The following is a 19,848-nucleotide window of genomic DNA, read 5'->3' as shown; positions in this document are numbered from 1 at the left end:
CGGACCACTGGACTATGAAGTCATTCCCGACGGAACGTCAGCATCACAACGGCGACGCGCACGCCCAGAAATTGTACATCTTGTGCGACTGAAGCCATATTACGCGCGTTAAAGAATCTGTGGTGTTTAAACTTTGCAGTGTTTATGTTTAAGTTTCTCTGTTCTGGAACATCGAGGCGATGTTTTTTAAGTGGGGAGTAATGCCGCGAAACCTTCAAAATAGTATTTGTTGTTTTTTAACAGCCGCCGGCATACAGGCTTATCACTCTGATTCTGGACCGCATATCAGTTCCGTAATCTTTGTTTGTTAATGCTCGATGTCGCGAGTCACACCTTTATCAGCTTTGTTGTAGCGCAAGATGCACCGAGATCTGTCTCGAAGGTTTCGGCCACTTGGGTGTCTTTCCACAATGTTCCAGCCCGTGCTGGTAGCTGTTTGCGACGTTATCTAGATTGTTCTGTGCAGCCTTTAAATTGAGCGTTGCCGAGTGTGACGAGAATTCTTTGTTCGACGATCGACGAGCACGTTAGTTTCTATCGCCGCCGCCCAGTTGCTTAGTTCTTTTGCGGGCGCAAGTCAGCCCAAATAAACAATTTCTTTAGTGCAGTCATCGACCCTTCAATTGTGTCGTCGACCTACGTGACAATATATTAGAAGAAACAAGCAGCATAAGGCCAAATAGAGGTTTTTCTGGAGAATACAATATAAATTTACAGGACCGGAATATAGAACGATGACGTACAATTCGGAAGGGAGGACTTTGATAAAATGCTCAGATGGTATTGTGCCGGTTTTCCTGGTTTGGTCATGTTTTCCTTTCTTTGTATACCTGTCAGTATCACGTGCTCTAACAATTTCGGTGCACCATTTTCTGTTGTTTCCGTGTAATGTACAGCGGGGTCCTTTATCGAATGTAAGGCAGCAGCCGTGACGTTAGCGCCTGAAAACGGGCATGCACACGACAAACAGTTCTGCTTCGCGCCGTCTGCGCAAAGACAATTTGCTTCGCTTTTTAGTTTGCTTGTTTCTTTGCGGCATCCGACAAAGGCACCCCAGTTAATCAACGTGAGTTATGTGCTTTGCACGCTCCTGGGTGTTTGAGTCTGCGGCAAGCATCGGCACAAACAAATCAGAGAAAACGGGGGTGGCGGGGGGGGGGGGGGGGGGGGGGCATGAAGAGTTCGCGAAGTAAAAAAAAAAAAATATCTCCTTCCAAGAAGACCAGAGGGAAGCGTCCTCGGGCTGCGGACATTACGGTGGAATGCCGAAAGTTGGGCAGGGGCTGCGGCATCCGGTCGTCCGAACGAGGGGTAACCAAACACCGAGAGTCTGCGGGCACACCGCGGCAGTACGCTCGAGCTCCGCGTCAAAAGGGGCGCTCTTCAAAGAAAGCCGCGGCAACAGCAAAAAGCCTGGACCTCACAATTTCGACCTCACACAATGACGACCTCACTCAACCTCAAACTCACGCGTCAGTTCGAGGTCCAATTTCGTAACCTCACTCAAAAATTGGAGGACGCTTAAGCTTCGCCTTCAAGAGTGGAACGCGATAGCGTTATTGCACCTCATCGAGAAAACGTGTTAAACGCAAGGGTATTGGGGCATCCTCGCACCGGTACCCGCGCGGCCCGAAGGGGAGAAGCGGGTGAGCGAAGATAGTGATCTAAAGAAAGGAAAGACGCTTGATTTTACAACCCGTGAGGGTGCAAGGCGAAACGTCTTGCTTGGAAGTTGCTTTTTATTTATGAAGTGTATGCCGGGATTTATCGCTCACTGCCAACGACGCCGACGACACCGGCTTTTCTGCGACACGAGCTCCTTAACGCTACCGCGTTAAAAATTTCGAGCTGTCGCCGACCTCACCTCAATCCGTGAGGTTGAGGTCATTTTGAAGTTGAGGTCGACCTCATGAGGTTGCCCACCTCTGGTGCCCGCTATCCCCCGGCATTTGCCGGGAGAGGCGGCGGAAGACGACCGCTCTCGTTGCCGGCTGGATCCAGAAGCTCTCTCGTCTTCTCGCGGGAACCCGCGTAGACGTCTTGGTGGCGCACCCATCGCTGGTCTCCTTCCCCCAAGGGGAGGTATTTACCTCCTCTCCCAGCCGGCGCTGCCATGAAGCTCGTTGGGGTGGTGGTGGTCGGTCGCGGCGAAGGGGGAGGAAACTGGTTTTCCACAGTTATGACTACGATATGTTGCAATGGCCTCTTTTCAAAAATAGGGGACGTACGCTCAAGCTTTGCCTTAGATGCGATAGCACTTTCAACAGCGTTTTTTCATGCCGCGAAGTTTTTAAATATTTTTTGTTTAAATTGGTCTTCGGGGAAAGGAAGGCGCAATATCTGTCTCACATCTCGGTGGATACCTACACTTACAATTAACGGTATACCTTTGGAGGCATTACATATGTCGTCGACTCGAACCCCTATCGCAAACTAGCCCCCGTCTTGGCTAGTAGACCTAAACGTATGCTAAATAGAAAGGGAAATGTTATATGACACCACCTAGAACGGTGCGTAAATAACGGTTGCGTCAGTTGCGTCGAAATCACGTGCGTTTAAGCGAGTTCGATTCCACGGGTCTGCAAAAATATTTCTTTTGCTTCCTAGCGATTTTCACATATATACGTATAACGCCGACACCGGCTTTCTGCGCCACGGAGCCCTTACGCTATCGCGCAAAATGGGATCCATATTGTTTTCTACCGACAGGCAGTGACACTCCCTTGAACCAAACTACACCAATCCAGAAATGCTGCGCCATCCTGATAAATATTTAGATAATTGTGCCAAACTGCCCCTGAATTTTCTCTGAATTGCTCCAAAAATAAAACGGAGCAGGCGAACGCACACAAAAAACAAAACAAATTTGCGGCGCGGTGCATCAGCGGATGCGAATGCACACGCCTTGTGTACATGTGGAAAATCAGGAGCCACACTTTTGATGACCGCTTCATCAGTCTTTTCTTTTTTATCGCTTCAGCAGCAGTTCGGAAGAAGCAGCGCAGTTTTTACATGAACGCGTGTTCCATACGTTTTGCTTTTGCGGCAGTCGTGCATGGTCGTGTACAATGTTGAAGAGAACGTACACACTAGCATGTATGGTTTGGTTTGTGAAGTTTAAAGTCCCAAAGCGAATATGAGAGGCGCCGTAGTGGAGGGCTCCGGAAATTTCGACTACCTGGGGTTTTTTAACGTGCACTGACATCGCATAGCACATGGGCGCCTAGCTTTTCGCCTCGATCGAAAAGCAGACTCGCGTGTATACATTGGCAAAAGTTTGCAAAAGTTTTCCTTACTCACTCAGAAAACGCACGTACAGAAAATGACAGAATTGTAAAGCTTTTTCGAATATCTACGAATACCTGTTTGAATGTAGTGGTATGATGACAAATTCAGCCCGATAAATTGCGTAAACCATTTGCAGTCGCAGTTTCCGCCTCTTGGAACCGGATCGCGCCTGCGTCTCCCATGTACTGTCGTTGCCAAAAGTGTAGAGCTCAGGGGGTCTGCTTCTGAGCCGTGTAGTGGCGCTGATTTAGAATTAGTGGAGGTCCTTCCCATTGGAGAGGGTACGTAGGACAAAAAATCTTGTCATTAAGAGATTCGGAACAATGGAAATGTATTTCAGGCCACAAGAAGTGGCTTAGAAGCACACCCTTTGGGCTCTACACTTTTGACAAAGACTGTACCTTCATTTTTAACCAGTTTTCTAGGTGGCAGAAAAATTTAAGTGCGCTCCCCAGAGGGCGTCACATCTCGTGGAAAAGCTTCGCGAATAATTTCGCCAATAAAACGTTCGCCAACTGTCACAATAAGATGTGGCTCGTGAACAAGATGCTCGAGACTATTCATCATTTCAAAGGCCATTTACGAGCTCATTTACGGGCGAAAAGCAGCAGCGGCCGCGTGCTCGTGTTGTTCAGGGAGCACAATCCCTAAAATTCTACAGTGTGTTTCACTTTTAGGGGAACACGCGAATGTGCGGCAGCACTGTTCGAGCGCGCCAGTGGGTCCGTCCAGGCCGCGAAGAGATGTGAAGTGACGGACAACGCAACATACTACTTTCAGTTACTTCTGCGCCTGTGCCACTTCTTTTTTCTTTTTTTCCTACCCTTTTTTTTTACGATGCGTGGCTTCTCGCATGCACAGGCGCTGCGAAGAGCGCGGGCCGCACACTTGCGTGATAAGGAATTGACGGGAGTCACCACCCTGCACACGTACTGTAGACATCTTCACCCATGGAGGACATGTGTCATTTTGGTGAGATGAATCGTGCCTCTCTGATTCTGGGTCATGGTTCAATACAATTGGCGTTATAAAGCACATACCGCACTTTTCCAGGACACACTATACCTCAAAATGCCCAGCACAGTCATGGCACTATAGTTCCGCGCTGCTCGTTACAAGAAATTCGGGACAGCCTCTACTTCGAGCCGCTGCTTGTAGCTCTTCAATCTGAAAAGCCGCATTTTTCGTTACAACTCATCTCACAGATGGAGGACTAGGATTTTCCACTGAATTTAAGTTCTCGGTGAACTTCTGCATACCACAAAGACAGCGGTGTCTCGATGCCTCGACTAATTTTGGTTCCAAAACCATGCAGTGACGGCGCCAAGAGGAGGTGAGTGGTGGCGGAGGTCATCCCCAAATATGCTGGACCCCATCAATGTCACAAAACTACATGCCTTCGAAAAACTGAATGTTTCTTCCTCATCCTCACCGTATGCGTCGCCTCACTACAATTAAATTTTCTAACGCTGCTCCTGTCCAAATCGAGTCCTCTATATGGAAACGTAGAAACCTTAGAGCCATCTGGGTGACAGATAAACCGTATTTTTAAAGCATCTTTAGCTCCAATGGCGTTTTTTCATCGCCCTAAAATAGAATACGGACTAAGCTTTCTAATGCCTAGTACCGTGTTTAAGGGAACAAAAAAGAACATTGTCCAAAATATTTACCTTTTCAGAATGCTGTTAACCCGTCGTAAACGAGCGGTGTAAATGCTCAAAAACATTCTCAGACCAAATTTTCGCTGCCGTCATGAGCCCCCCCCCCCCCCCCCCCTTTTTTTTTTCTCAGAAATAAACACAGCCGATAGTTTCTTGTCATGGGCTGCGTGGCGGCAAAATAAATCAAATTAGACAGCTTCCCCAATTGATGGTAACTATGCATGCGCCCATCTTGAACATGTGTGAACTGTCACTTCATATAACGGACATGTGGCGAGTTTTCAGTGCTCAGGACGTGGCTTATGCCGCGATTGCCCTGCCTCTTTTAATCGGTAAGACCAAGTCGCCATGCTCGGCGACAAAGAGTGGCACGAGATTATCGGACAGTTGAGATAGGACCAACCTTTGTTGAATTCATCAAAAGTATTTCTTGGCGCGTCTCGAAGAGCAAGGCTTGTATGGACTGTGGGCTCGTTTCATTCACGGTCAGTAGGGGCAAGCGTGAGCCGAAGCAGTTTGCTCGAACTTAGCGCACAATTCAGAACAAAACATCCGTTTTCACGACTCGCTCGGGCGCTGTTGAGAGGGCGTTGCAGTAAGAGCGTGCGTTTATTATTTTTTTTTTCTGCAATTTGCCGAGTGGAGGTGAGTACCTGGGCACCGGTTTCGTCAATCCTCGACCGTAAAGTGCTAGGAACGGCGGAACGGTGAGCCGACGCGGCGTCGCTGGCATCAACATATGCAAACATAGGCGCCTTTGTTTTCCGCGGACGGAACTCGTCTCATAGCCTCGCAGATAACGAAATACCAGAAAATGCTTCACCCGAAGAGGTGCTAGGTGCACTCGTAAAAGCAAGGTTTGTAGAAAGCCGCCTTATATAGGTCGTGGTTAAACTTTAGCGTACGCTAAAGACAAAAAAGGTATACTACGAGAAAAAAAGTTTGATAAAGTAAGTGCTGGACTTGAAGTTTCGGGGTGCATTAGATATGGTTTCTTTATGCGAGGAAATGTTTGCAGCGAGAAGTAGGTTGGGATGCCGTGTAAACACGGTGCGCAGACGCCGGCTATACTCTGCCTCATCTCTACCGAGTTATGTGGGCGAAAAATAAAAAAAAAAAGACAAAGTGTGATTTTAGAAATGCAACAAATCAGATTATAAAGTACGAAACTGGACGATTCAAGCTCAGAGAGCTCGAGATAAGTACAGCTAACAACATGCGCGTGCGCAGCTACTAGAAATAATTCTCGCAGGAGGTTCCAATAATTCTTTCACTATGGAAGTGTAAATACACAAAGTTCGTGCGTCAAAAAGGCTCTTTGAAATCTGGAAGATGATAACGTAAGCCGCATTTTCGAGCCTTGGGATGAAGTTTTCGAAGCTGCGACGAAAAGGTTATGGGCCACTCTTTGAGTGGTCCATGTATTCTTATAGTTTGTAGCAAAACGATTGCCGTATGAGCCGATAACTTCCGTGATTGCGATTGTGGAAATTGCTGTGGCATGGGCCACATTATGCTGCGTGTCGTGCATATGGTGTATCTGCAGAGAGCGTGCTGCACGGGCACTGCTCGCCAAGGAGAAGCCGGCATTGCGACCGACGAGTAGTCACTATGTGACCTCTCCGAACAACGGGAACTTCCGCAAGTTCAAGCCGCATATTTCAGTATCATGCTTATTCAGTGCATGGACGTAATGAACATGGTCACCATATTTTACCTTTTTTGCGTTCCAAAATGCAGAGGCCGTTTGGGTTCCAATTTCTGGCGTAGTTCCCTCAGCGAGCAGTTTTTTATCTGGCTTGCAGATCTCCACAAGATAGATACGCTTATTTCTTTTTTTTTTTTGTCTCTCTTTTGAGGCAAATGAATGCGAAAACAGTGCGGTCGGTCTTCAAAATGCTACTGAGAGAGGGTCTTTATATGCCTATGCCCTATAGGCATGGTGTTGCTTCATTATCTGTTTTGTGGGATTTACTAAGATTAACGGGCCCGAAAAAGTTGCAAAGCTGCATTGATGCTACATTGAAACACGTGTATACTCGCGACGCTTCGCGCGAATGCACAACGCGCGGAAGCTTCTGTGAATTCACGGTGGTGGCTAACCGCAGTGTGACGTAGATGGTTGCCAGCAACGAGCTGAGTGCCAGGGTTTCTTTGCGCGCACTCGCTGCGAGCGAATTTTTAAAGCGGTTGGCTGTGAGGCAGGATAAACGAGATATTGGCCGCTGTTCTGCTTGTGCTTCCGACTTTGGAGACTAGCTGTTGCTTCGTGGCACATTGCCTCATTTGCACTGCAAGCCCAGCGCTTAGCTTGTGAGTGCATCGCTTCGACCCGACGTCGAATCTAGACAAGGCGGAAGGAAGCCTCAGCGCCGGTCCCAGAAAAAAAAAAAAAAAAAAAGAAAAAAAAGCTACGCATTTAAAGGTCAACGAGGTCATTGGCTCGGTGCGGATCGCGTTTCTGCTCATTGAAGGGCAGCAACAGCAGCAATAACGAAGCTTGGCATTTTCCATCGGTATAGGAGTGGATGCATCAGGAAAAACAAAACGAATATGCAGATAAGAGCAAGGTCAGGCGTGTATTCACCGGCAGCCAAAACCTTTACTTGGAAGTGGAATAAAATCTTGGGAAAAAACGGTGCACATGATCACATTTTTGCCATACTGGATATTCTGTATTCGTTTTGTTTTTTCGTTTCCTTCAATAAATGATAATAATAATAATAATAATAATAATAATAATAACAACAACAACGCTACAACGGTTGATGGCATATGTTAAAACCGGATAAAAGAAATTGGTACTGCTACGTTATACGCTACATATCTTAGGCGAACGTCCGCCTGTTGGATCAGGTAAGGTGGCAAAGACAGACACAGAAAAGGAACATTTGCGAGTTGTGGCCTTACCTTTAGCATCACATATGTGGCATGAACCGATCTGTCATTAGCAATGATCATTTCGGACACAATGTTCCTATTGAATACTTGGATACGTGACACCGGGCACCATGAATTGAGCTTTGAAATGGAGGTTAACTTGACCATTAGTGCTGAAGGGTCAAACTGTGGCACAAGTTCTAATCTGACGTTCGTGCATTGCGGGCAAATCGTCGCGCATCCCGCATCCAACTACGCTTGGAAAACATCTAAACTACGTTTGCGGAAATAAGTAGTGGCTCAGGTTAGTTTCGTGCTCAAGTAGACGCATGCATGTCGCCGCTGAGATATCACTTGCACTTGCTCTCAGGATGACTATCAATGTGAAGCATCGTACAACAGATATGACCGCGTCGGCGGCGAGAGTGCCGTCCTGTTGCCGCTTGCCGCGTGTGACCGCACGGCACGTGGAGTGCGGGAATGAGTAGCAGGCTGCGGCCGTCTCTGCTTGGCGGTAGAGAGGACTGCGACAGCGGAGGCGAACGCTGACAATCGCGGCTGTGCCGAAGCTGCAGCCGGCGGAGCCCAACTTGACTGACACACAGAAACTTCCGCCCTGTGTCCACACGCCTGCAAGCTACCGTTCGAGCGTCGTCTTTTTTTTATTGGAATACCGCATTCCACGGTGCGCAAGTGTGCGAACAAAGCGACGCCCGTGTGAAATCGGAGGGACTACCGCAGCAGTCTGCCTTGACGTGATCTTCGTCTGCATGCCGTTCGCGCGGGTTGGAGTCGCTGACATTCGCTCGACGTGAGCTTCGGAGCTGAGGGTATCACCTTGCGGCCAAGCGCAGCTGCTGCTGGCAATGGTAAGAACTTTGTGCATACTCTCTGCAGGGTTACTCTTCCTGCCAATAATGTTTTTTTTTTTCCTTTGTTGTCTCCTGCAACAACAAAGAAATGTATCCCTGCGGTAAAGTTCAGGTACCTGGAATTTGCACTGCCCCTACTGCATCCCGCACCTTTCTGTGCAACGTAGCATATTTCACTTCAGCTGTTATTGATCAAGTGTGATTTTACGCAAGTTCCTTTCACCTGTAACGCTAAGTTTAAGCTCTTATGTCATTGAGTACTAATACAACGAAAAGGGGGTGGGAATGTGCAGAAGACACGTCTTCCACACGTTGTATGTTCCACATGACGCATAGTTACCTGGCGCCCTGCATACCTGCTGTCACACTTATAGCAAAAGCTTCATTGCGGATGCTGGAAGCCTTGCAGAGTTGTGTGCGCTGCACAGGGGCCGATCTGATGATCTGCCCCCTTCAAAGGAATGTTTGTACGAGCAACTTGCAAGCGGGCCTTTTGAGTATCGTCAAGCGCCACATTATTTCAACTCGGGACTTGTGGACAGCTAATGAATGTACAGTAGGAAGCACAGATTTTTTTTCTGTTGAACAGCTGGCCACTAAACTTATAGGTAAGAAGCGGTATCCGAATTTTAGTAGAGCGAAATGCAAAACCATGTGCTCACCTCTGACTGGATTTTACGGAGATAGCTGATCTAGTGGTGCATCTGCGTAATTTAGGAGCCATCTGTTATGAGTGTAACACATTTTCTGTGGTCAGTGATATTCCGAGCATATCTGCCTAACCAACAAGAAAAAGGAAAGTGTATGCACGAAGGTACGGGATATACAACGAGGTGGTCGGTCCTGCATCACTTTTAGGCGACTCGGGCAAATGTTTTCGCATGGGTCACTGTTTCAGCATCAGAATATAAGTTCCATGCCAAACTTGTTGGGACGTCACCAGGACGCCATAAAATGAGCGAATAGCCGAGTTGCACTTGTGCCAGTGCGCGTACAGTCAAGTTGTAAGCTTTGGCCACTAACACTGGAGCACGTGTCGTTCATTACGCAGGTCCAGTACAGCGAAGGCCCACTGCACTATCGCAGTTAGCACTTAGGTCGCACGCATTTCTTGTTGCCTGCAGCTGGTTGTCCGCTAGAGTAATTGCTGTAATAAGAGTAATTACTTATCGACATCCACCCAAGCGCTACAAAGGAAAAGCTCTACAGCTTGCCTTTGTAGCCGTATGGCTACGCTTGGGTGGACGTCAGTGAGTGTAATTATTCCCTTATTACAAATCTACTTCACCTTGGGGAATTCTTCTATTTATTCGACCAGTCATTGCTGATAGCAAACCGCGGCTGTGCTGCTATAATGGACGCCAGGCCATGTGCATGCCGGAAGCAGATTTCGAGCTACTTACCCGTATGCATGCCATGGTCTGCAACTAACTAGGCGGCCCATCGTGGCGCGTTCCAGCGAGGGTACAGAGAGTACTGGGTAAGATGGGAAAGAACAGTGCCACACTGCTCAAGAAACCGAGGCTCGCTAGCTGGAAGATCGTCGAAGAAACTGCGCGCTATGGAAACACTGGGCCACGCTGCAAGTATCTAATGCACGTGCGTTTACTCTCATAAAGCTTACGGCTGTCGCGTTCACCATTTCTTTCAGGATCGATGCGTCAGTATCGTCGATAAGAGCGTACAGGCGCTCCTGAAAGAAGTGGAGAGCGCAAGCGATTGCCGCCCCCCCCCCCCCCCCCCTCGTGATACTGCTGCCGCCGCTGCCAGCGCCCTGCAGCACAAATGTGCTTGCACCTAAGCTTCCAACCGCGCTTCACTTAACATGGGAGGATGTTCCATCGGTGGACGACAGCGGAAAGACATGGTGTCTAGAATCACTGAGGCTAGGGGCCATAGCACTGCTTGCGAACACGTACCGTAGCATCATTGGTCGACTCGTTCCTTTTGTCACCGAGCATATATATGGTGAATTCAAAGCCCGCTGCTTGAGCGCGTCCCTGATGGGTGGGCTGTTGAGGACAGAGAAGCAAGCAGTAAAATTATTTGCAGTCATTAGTCTAAAAGTTGCATATTGAGGGGGTGTATTCAGAAAAATAAGTACTGTTCAGACTGCTTACAGGAACTCTGGACAATTCTCTCGTGCTTAGTGTTACGACCAAGCATCCGCATTTGCGCGCTCTATTGTTCGCCTGTGGGCATGGATAAGTGCTGTGAATATGTGGTGATGGTCCAATGGCTCTAAGTGAGCCTGTTTCCAGGAATCCTGTTTTGTAAGCCTGTTTTGCTTTGTGGACACTCTGCAAATGCCAAATTGACCCTGCCAAGAGAACGTCTGGAAAAACACAAAGAAACGTCCCCCTGCGGGAAATGCAGGAAGTGCTTTCTTTCTTTTGTTCACCCTTCCAGTCGATAAGCCCTATCGTCCAGTGAGGAATGCCTCCTATGCAAAGGAGACGACAGAGTGACATGTCCGCTGACGTGCAGGACAAGAAAGGAGCATGACTCATACGGCCATTAAGTGATTTCCCGGGAATGCAGGAAAGATTTGCAATTGTCGAAAAGGGACAATGTTGGGAGCCCTATGCGGCGCGCACGTGTACTTGGGTTTCTGAGAAGTAAATCCTCTTGCCGGAACCAGCTGCCTATCGATTCTTGGCTGAAGAATAGAAATGTACCTCCTCTCCTCGCCGTTCCCAAGCTTTTCCCGCCAACAAGTGATCACGCCCAACGAAACAATGCCGGACCAGTCAGTGCTTCAGACCATCAGTGCAGTGATGTGTTCGATTGGATGCCGATATCTGAGGGGCGTGCCCTGGATTTGGTTGGTCAGCATCTTCAGAGAGGGGCTGGACATAGGGGGGGGTTTAAGGACGCTGCAGAGCACGAAATGTCGCTCTGGGCCCTGGGTAAACGGCTCATCCAGTCGCTTCTCGCTATGAACTCTTAACGCTTGCCATTTTGCTGATGTACCCTTCTTTTTCGTGTAAATAATCTTGTAAATAAGTTTCTCAAAGTGCCATTAAACCTGCTTGTACATATTTCACCAACTTCGAAGATTCAATCCTACTTCAACCCCGAGTCTCTGCACGCTACCAAGTGAAGGCCGGGTCGTCATAGCCCCAGCGTCACGACAACTGGTGACCAGCGTTGGGATCTGAATCTACAAGCCACAACATCTGATGACTGGAGGTGGGATCTGGATCTACAAGCTACAACATCTGGTGATTCGAGGTGGATCAGAATCTACAAGCCACAACATCTGGTGATCGGAGGTGGCATCTCAAGCAACAAGCAGGAGCAACAATCGGCCAACAAGAGAGCAGCTCGGAACATCGATCGCATGTGTGGGTGAGTGCTTGGCTTTTCTTCTGATGTGGACCAGGTTCTAGAACAGGGTTAGATTTTAGAACTGGTAAAGAGAGTGTGGAAACGCCTTTAGGTTTGGTAGTTTGCACAGTTGTTTTGGAAGTAGCCGACACTCGGAGCGATCATGGACCTACAAAAGCTGCAGAAACCGGAACTGTTGCAATTGTGTGAGGAATTGGGAATTGATACAAGTGGTTTGGCACGAAAACCTTTGATTATAAAGGCAATCACAGATTTGGGAGCCGATGATGAGGAGCTCAGTGAAGCATGGAACCTCATCGCCCAAAAAAAGGAGGAACAGCTCAGACAGCAGAAAGAGCGGGAAAAAGAGGAAAAGAGGCGTGAGCGTGAACTTGAGAGGGAAAAAGAGGAAAGGGAGCGCGAACGTCAGAGGGAAAAAGAGGAAAGGGAGCGCGAACGTCAGAGGGAAAAAGAGGAAAGGGAGCGTGAACTTGAGAGAGAAAAAGAGGAAAGGGAGCACGAACGTGAGAAGCTTGAGAGAGAAGCAAAAAAGCGGGAGCTAGAAATTGAGCTCCGGAAATTAGAAGTAGAGTTGAGCAAGAGGTCGGGCAATTGTCCCCAGCTAGCGGTACCTCTTCTCAACAAGGAGGCAGATTTCAAGATGTCAAAGTACATGCAGCCATATGTGATATCAGGGGATATCGGTCTGTATCTGGGTAACTTTGAGCGAACTTGCGAAGAACTGTCCTTCCAGCGAGACACGTGGTCTCAGAGATTATTGACGGTTCTGCCCTGCGAGGCAGCGGAGGTTGTCGCGCGGCTAAACAAGGAGGACGCGGACAACTACGAGAAGGTCAAAGCTTGCCTTCTGATTTTCGGAGACAGAGATGTGCAGGCCTTAACACGTTCAAAGGCGCGAGAACTAGCTACACTGCTCATTTCAGAAAAATCAACAGCGGAGGAAACGGCAGTTAAAACAGTGGTAAATGCGGAAAATAGCGGGCCAGAAAACTTTGAGAGCGAGGCATCTCAGATAAGTCAACATGAAAGTGAGCTTGATAAGACACGGAATGAGGACGTTCTTGAAAGTAACCTCTTGCCGCCAGTGTCTAGTAATCTCACGAGACTTTTAAGTGGAACCCGAGAGGACTTAGCTATGGAGCAAGCCAATGATCCCAAGAATAAGCTCGAAGTACAGTGGGAAGGACCTGCTAAAGTCGTTGCAGAGCTTTCTGACACTAACTACGCAGTGAAAATCCCCGATAGGCGTAAAGCAGTGCGCATTTATCATTGCAATCTTATGAAGCCTTATGTGCAGAAGGAAGCCGTGGTAAATCTAACGTTAAACCTTCCCGAGGAGATGGGGGATAACTTGATTTGCCTCAGCGGAAAAGGAAGCAACGCTCAGGAGCTTCACAAAAAGACGGAGCAGAGAGGAGAACTAAAGAAATCCCAGCTGTCCGATCTGGGCGAGCTAATAACAGAGTTTGAGGCCTGCTTCGTGGACAGGCCAGGCAGAACTGATTTGACTGAGCACGATATTGAGCTGACTTCAGACGTGCCAGTGCGATCAAGGTGCTACCGATTTTCTCCAAGGCAAAGAGAAATTCTGGATAGGGAAGTAACTCGCATGCTGGAATTGGGAGTAATAAAACCCTCGGAAAGCGATTATGCTTCGCCTATGATCTTAGTAGAAGCTCCAGGTAAAGACCCTAGGCCTGTGGTAGACTACCGAAAGCTAAATTCTCTCACCAGGGATCAAGTGTATCCTATTCCGAATATTGAGGAGAGAGTAGAACAGGTCAGTAGAGCGGCATATGTGACTACGCTGGACCTTACTCGAGGATACTGGAAAGTACCGCTCACTGAACGCGCCAGCAGATACGCGGCTTTCATCACTCCGACGGGCAGCTACCAGCCAACAATGATGAGTTTCGGGCTCAAAAATGCTCCATTTTGTTTTTCCCGACTCATGGATAGGGTTTTAAAGGGGTGTGAAACATTCGCGGTGCCTTATTTAGACGACATTGCGGTTTTTTCCGACTCATGGGCGGACCATATGGTACATCTAAGAGCTGTACTGAGCCTTTTGCGTCAAGCTGGACTAACCGTAAAGGCCGAGAAATGTTGCCTGGCAAGGGCGACCGTGGACTACTTGGGTCACAATGTAGGTCAAGGTTTCAGGAAACCCAGCGAGATTAAGATTTCTGCGGTAGCAGACTACCCGCGGCCGAGCACGAAGACGGAAATTCGGGCATTCTTAGGGCTGACGGGATACTACAATCACTACATCCCTAACTATTCAGCTTTGGCTAGCCCTCTGACCGACGCTCTCCGCAAGACAGAACCGACAAATGTAGTCTGGGACGAACAAAAGGAAGCCTCCTTCGTAAACCTGAAGGCTGTGCTGATTAGCCGTCCGGTATTGCGAGCTCCAGACTATGGCCGAGAATTCACGGTCCAGTGTGATGCCAGTGATCGAGGGTTAGGTGCCGTTCTCTGCCAGAGAGATGACGACGGTAATGAGCACCCCGTGCTCTACCTGAGCAGAAAACTGAGTTCTAGAGAGAGGGCTTATTGCGCGTCAGAGAAAGAGTGCGGTTGCATTGTATGGGCCATTCAAAAATTGCAGTGCTATCTTGGAGGGGCCAAATTCACCGTAGAGACGGACCATTGTCCCCTGGCTTGGCTGCAAACTGCGACATCGAAGAACAGTCGCCTTCTTAGGTGGAGCTTGATTTTACAGCAGTACAATTTTGAAATAAGATACAAAAAGGGGAAGTTAAATGGGAATGCGGACGCGCTTAGCCGCTCTTTCTAAGCGGTCCGAGATGTTCCTCACCATGTATCCAAATTGATAATCAGGTTTTTTTTTTTTTTTCGTGCGCTTGTATATGTGTGGCTATGTAAAGCAGCACGTTTGGTTTTCTAGGAATACGTGGGTCCTGAACGTCTTGAGAGTGGGCTTTTCTCGAACAACAATGGCAGTTTTCTTTTAACCTGGTCTCTTCAGACGGGAGCCGAGTGCTTGCTTCGACATGTGGTTGAGTTTCAGACAGCTCGAGCAATTTGGCCTACAACAATCAAGACAACGCGACAAGCAACAGCGAGCTTCAAGCGTTCACGTGCAGGCCATTAAGTCGTCTCTTCATGCAGCAGCTGGGACTGCTGCCCTCCGAGACTCTTCTGGCGGGGGAGGAGGCTGTTACGACCAAGCATCCGCATTTGCGCGCTCTATTGTTCGCCTGTGGGCATGGATAAGTGCTGTGAATATGTGGTGATGGTCCAATGGCTCTAAGTGAGCCTGTTTCCAGGAATCCTGTTTTGTAAGCCTGTTTTGCTTTGTGGACACTCTGCAAATGCCAAATTGACCCTGCCAAGAGAACGTCTGGAAAAACACAAAGAAACGTCCCCCTGCGGGAAATGCAGGAAGTGCTTTCTTTCTTTTGTTCACCCTTCCAGTCGATAAGCCCTATCGTCCAGTGAGGAATGCCTCCTATGCAAAGGAGACGACAGAGTGACATGTCCGCTGACGTGCAGGACAAGAAAGGAGCATGACTCATACGGCCATTAAGTGATTTCCCGGGAATGCAGGAAAGATTTGCAATTGTCGAAAAGGGACAATGTTGGGAGCCCTATGCGGCGCGCACGTGTACTTGGGTTTCTGAGAAGTAAATCCTCTTGCCGGAACCAGCTGCCTATCGATTCTTGGCTGAAGAATAGAAATGTACCTCCTCTCCTCGCCGTTCCCAAGCTTTTCCCGCCAACAAGTGATCACGCCCAACGAAACAATGCCGGACCAGTCAGTGCTTCAGACCATCAGTGCAGTGATGTGTTCGATTGGATGCCGATATCTGAGGGGCGTGCCCTGGATTTGGTTGGTCAGCATCTTCAGAGAGGGGCTGGACATAGGGGGGGTTTTAAGGACGCTGCAGAGCACGAAATGTCGCTCTGGGCCCTGGGTAAACGGCTCATCCAGTCGCTTCTCGCTATGAACTCTTAACGCTTGCCATTTTGCTGATGTACCCTTCTTTTTCGTGTAAATAATCTTGTAAATAAGTTTCTCAAAGTGCCATTAAACCTGCTTGTACATATTTCACCAACTTCGAAGATTCAATCCTACTTCAACCCCGAGTCTCTGCACGCTACCAAGTGAAGGCCGGGTCGTCATAGCCCCAGCGTCACGACATTAGCTTTCAGAACTCAGCTTTTGCGCGCTCGTTCCTGGCTTTAGCGGCCACACTGTCGGCGTAACCGGTGAGCAGCTATTGGGTGGCTCAGGGGCCACACTATTGCAGTTGGCAATAGCCAAGCTGAGGTGCGACATTCTGCTCTGCCTACCGCAACCCGCCATGGTCACCGAGAACACGCACTTCTCAAACAGTCTGGTGAATTGTAGCGTGGGGATCCTGAGGCGCCGCTTGGCGCTATTGCGTCCTATAAAGGCAAATATAATAGGTACCCGAGATGGGGTGCCCCGGGTGGCCACCCTATATAAGTATTGCAAGCATTGTGAATGGTACAGCTGTGACGCCTGGGACAGCTGTGGAAATGTAGAGTGAAGCGGAGGAGGAGGGTAGGCGATGGGCATTGTGAGTGAAAATCACGACCACGCCTCTGTCAGCAAGTTATCAGGCCACATGGAATTCAGGCATGGAGGGGGTATAGGCTGGTATAGATTGCTGGCCGACAGTTCAGCTGCCAACTCGGCGGCTGTCAGATGAGAGGGTGACATGAGAATCTAACCTGGGACCCCTGGATCCCGAGTCAGACATGCAGCTTTTAGGCCACGTAGGGACATTCGTACGACTTTGGTAAAGCGAGTATTCATATCTGCTATATGCTCCTGCACATAACTTGGAAGTCTATGACTCTATGCTGGTATGTATGTTTTATGACGTGTGATATAACAGGGGCTCCGATTAAGAAAGCAGTGATTAAGCGGGCAGCAGAGGGCATGGGCGGGAACGTAAATCGGAAAGGGGAGCCGCAAACGACAGTCATTAAGATAGTTGCATCATGCCCTTAGAGGCAGAGCATAAGGATTGCTCAAATTACCCGAGGAAAAATGTCTGGGCTGAAGAGAAACGCCCACGCGCGCCGCTCGAGGCAAGGTGGCTGAAACACGCCGACGGCTCCGGCAGGTGTCATGAAAGCGCCTCCTTTATAAAAGTTACGAAATGGGAAATTGAGTGTTACGTGAAGGATGGTTATGGGGGACAATATGTAGGCTCAATCTGTCCATGTATGTAGAAACATGCCTCTCAAATTCTTTCCCTCTACATATCGCAAAACTAAAATGCCTGGACAGTTGCACTCAAATTTCGCGTTACCGAGTATCGTAATCGTCGGTCAAATATTTTCCAGAGTAAAAGTCACGCATGCGCAGTTATTGTTAAGAGCCTATAAATGCCGTGAGTATTCATATCTGCCAGCGTGTTGGTCGCAGATAAAGACCTATGCATTATCGTTTGTCGTTTCTTATGTGATCCATTTAAATTACTTGCTGGTTATTTCGCCCGGAGGAGAAAATACTGTTATCGGGCAAAGTAGTATTTGTTCAGGGGCGGACTTGTGTAAACGTGCAAGGTGGGTGTGTTTTGTGTGCTCGTGCGTGTGTATGTGTGTGCGGGGGGGGGGGGGGCGAGGGCGTTGCAAATGTCTACTATTTAGAATTGCCTGTTGTGTACTGCCAGCATTGCCCTTGTATGCCAGCATTAAGCAAGTTTATAAAAATGTGCTTTCTTTCAGTGAGAGGAGGGGGCGTCATTTTATTTGTGACGGCAACATGGGCTTCAATTTTATGGTCGCATGCTGCTGAGCCCAATGAAGCGGGACCGATTCATTGCCGCAGCGGCCGCATTTGATGAAGGCGAGATCCCAGAACGCCTGCATGCTGGGCAGCTTCTATACACGCCAAATTACCGCGGATGCTACTAAAAAATCAAAGCCACCACGGCGTCTATCATGGTCGATGTGCAACTTTCGGACGTTAATTAAACCGCGCGTAACATAAAATTTGGAGGTCGCTTAAGCTTCGCCTTCAAGAGTGGAACGCGATAGCGTTATTGTACCTCGTTCGCACCGCCCACTCATTCGCTCGGTATGCTCTGGAGTCACACAGTGTTCGGCGCGGCAACGAAACGTGCGCCTGAGCAAGCGGAACGAACCAAAGAACTCGGTGTCTCGGAGGGAGAAAGCCGGGCAGCGACGCGCCATGAAGGCGGACGCGATCATGGGGCTGACGCCTTGATGGGATCGTCCTCTATATCGCTTGGGAGCACCACGCAGAAGCACGATTCCTCGGAAGCAGCTCGGCACACATCGCAGGGGACGCTTTCGCAGCAGAAGCGCTACGGCGCAGCGATCACGTCAGAGGCGTCCGGCATCAGACGCTGCACCTAGCAATCGCGCTGAGAGCGGAAAGAGGAGCCGCGTCGCCTAAACACCACTGTTCGAGTGACGCACGCTGGATGTTGGAAGGGGAGAGAGCGAGAAAACTTAATGAACGCAAGGGTGTTGGGGCATCCTCGCACCGGTACCCGCGCGGCCCGAAGGGGAGAAGCGGGTGAGTGAAGATAGTGATCTGAAGAAAGGAAAGACGCTTGATTTTACAACCCGTGAGGGTGCACGGCGAAACGTCAGGGGCGAGTGGCGCGCCACGTGTCGGGGCAGCGCCGCACATTGCGAGGAGGAGTCTTCTGTGTTTGCCGTTTATGAAGTGCATGCCGGGATTTATCGCTCACGGCCAACGCCGCCGACGACACCGGCTTTTCTGCGACACGAGCTCTTTAACGCTACCGCGTTATAATGCGACCGCGTCTTCCAATCGTCCCCCTCAGTGAACTGTCCACAAATCTCCCCCTGTGCATATTCGTAATTCCACAAGCCCGTGGCGCTCGATTTACAAGAAACGTATCAGCATCTTTGAAACAGTGCGTAGTGAGGCTGAAAGAAAGACACCACATGCGCTTCTATTAACGGCTGCATAACTTATAGCGGAGAACATGTGTTCGCGATGTCATTTTTCTTTTCCCGAGGAATATATGCTATGTGCCTCTAATCGGTGCCTTCGTGCTGTCTATCATTTGCATCGCTCCGAAGATACTCAGCTGCTTAGCCTAGCTTCTAATTCAGTGACTCGAACATTTTCTGGTACATTCATAAACTCACCAATCCAGAAAGCCTATCGTACATTCTCGAGAGCATGTCGTCGCTTTTTTGCTTTCGTGGCGTGTGCGTGTGGAGGGGGAGGGGTGTGTGTGCTGTATCTGAAGCTGTAAGGTTTTAAAACAAGCCTATATAGGGAGGCTTTTTCTTTTGCTGCTCTGCTCGTTGCTACCAGAAACTTTGAAGCGAATTCTGCCCAGGAAACACACTGACAGGCAAGTTCTGCGAAGCGTGCTGCGTAGGCCCAAGGCAAGCACTTTGCAGCCGTTACCGGCAGCTCGCGTTCATGCGCGTGCTAAATTTATGCGCGGGTAAAATACCATCGTCGTTCGTACACGGCACCCTGAGTTGCGCCTGAGTTCGCGGCTCTCGGCTCGTCCTGCGCGTGTGCCGCGAACGCCGGCTTTTTGCTCGCGCGTAAATTTCATACGCGATTAAACGGGCTGCAGCAACGAGTGCTCCACGGCCCCCCCCCTCCCCCCCCCCCCCCCTTCCAAGGCTCTGTGCGCTTTGTTGCCACTTGCGTGCGTTTGCTTAGGAAACAGTGCGGGGAAAAGTTCGAGGCGTGGCTGGCAAATGTGGTCTTTTCTCAATCTGGGCACATTTGTCCTGTTTTCAAGAGAACGGCATGAAGCTGTCTCCTGAAC

General features: G+C 49.1%; 1 protein-coding gene across 2 annotated transcripts in view; it reads left to right on the top strand.

Moving 5' to 3' along the window:
* Nucleotides 1–8,251: 8,251 nt before the first annotated feature.
* The window catches only part of LOC146206089 (transmembrane protein 163a-like), an 82,782-nt gene continuing 71,185 nt past the window's right edge, over nt 8,252–19,848 (top strand). The window contains exon 1 of one of the 2 annotated variants that reach the window (XM_084590735.1): nt 8,252–8,698. The gene's annotated coding sequence lies outside the window, so the exon portion shown is untranslated. The remainder of the gene's footprint in view (nt 8,699–19,848) is intronic. The other variant, XM_084590734.1, reaches the window with a different exon arrangement.

The sequence above is a fragment of the Amblyomma maculatum genome, chromosome 1, assembly GCF_055883805.1.
Source record: "Amblyomma maculatum isolate TAMU_Amacu chromosome 1, ASM5588380v1, whole genome shotgun sequence".
Lineage (NCBI taxonomy): Eukaryota > Metazoa > Arthropoda > Arachnida > Ixodida > Ixodidae > Amblyomma > Amblyomma maculatum.
The sequence above is the reverse complement of the archived record's forward strand: the minus strand, read 5'-3'. Positions and strand labels throughout refer to the sequence as shown.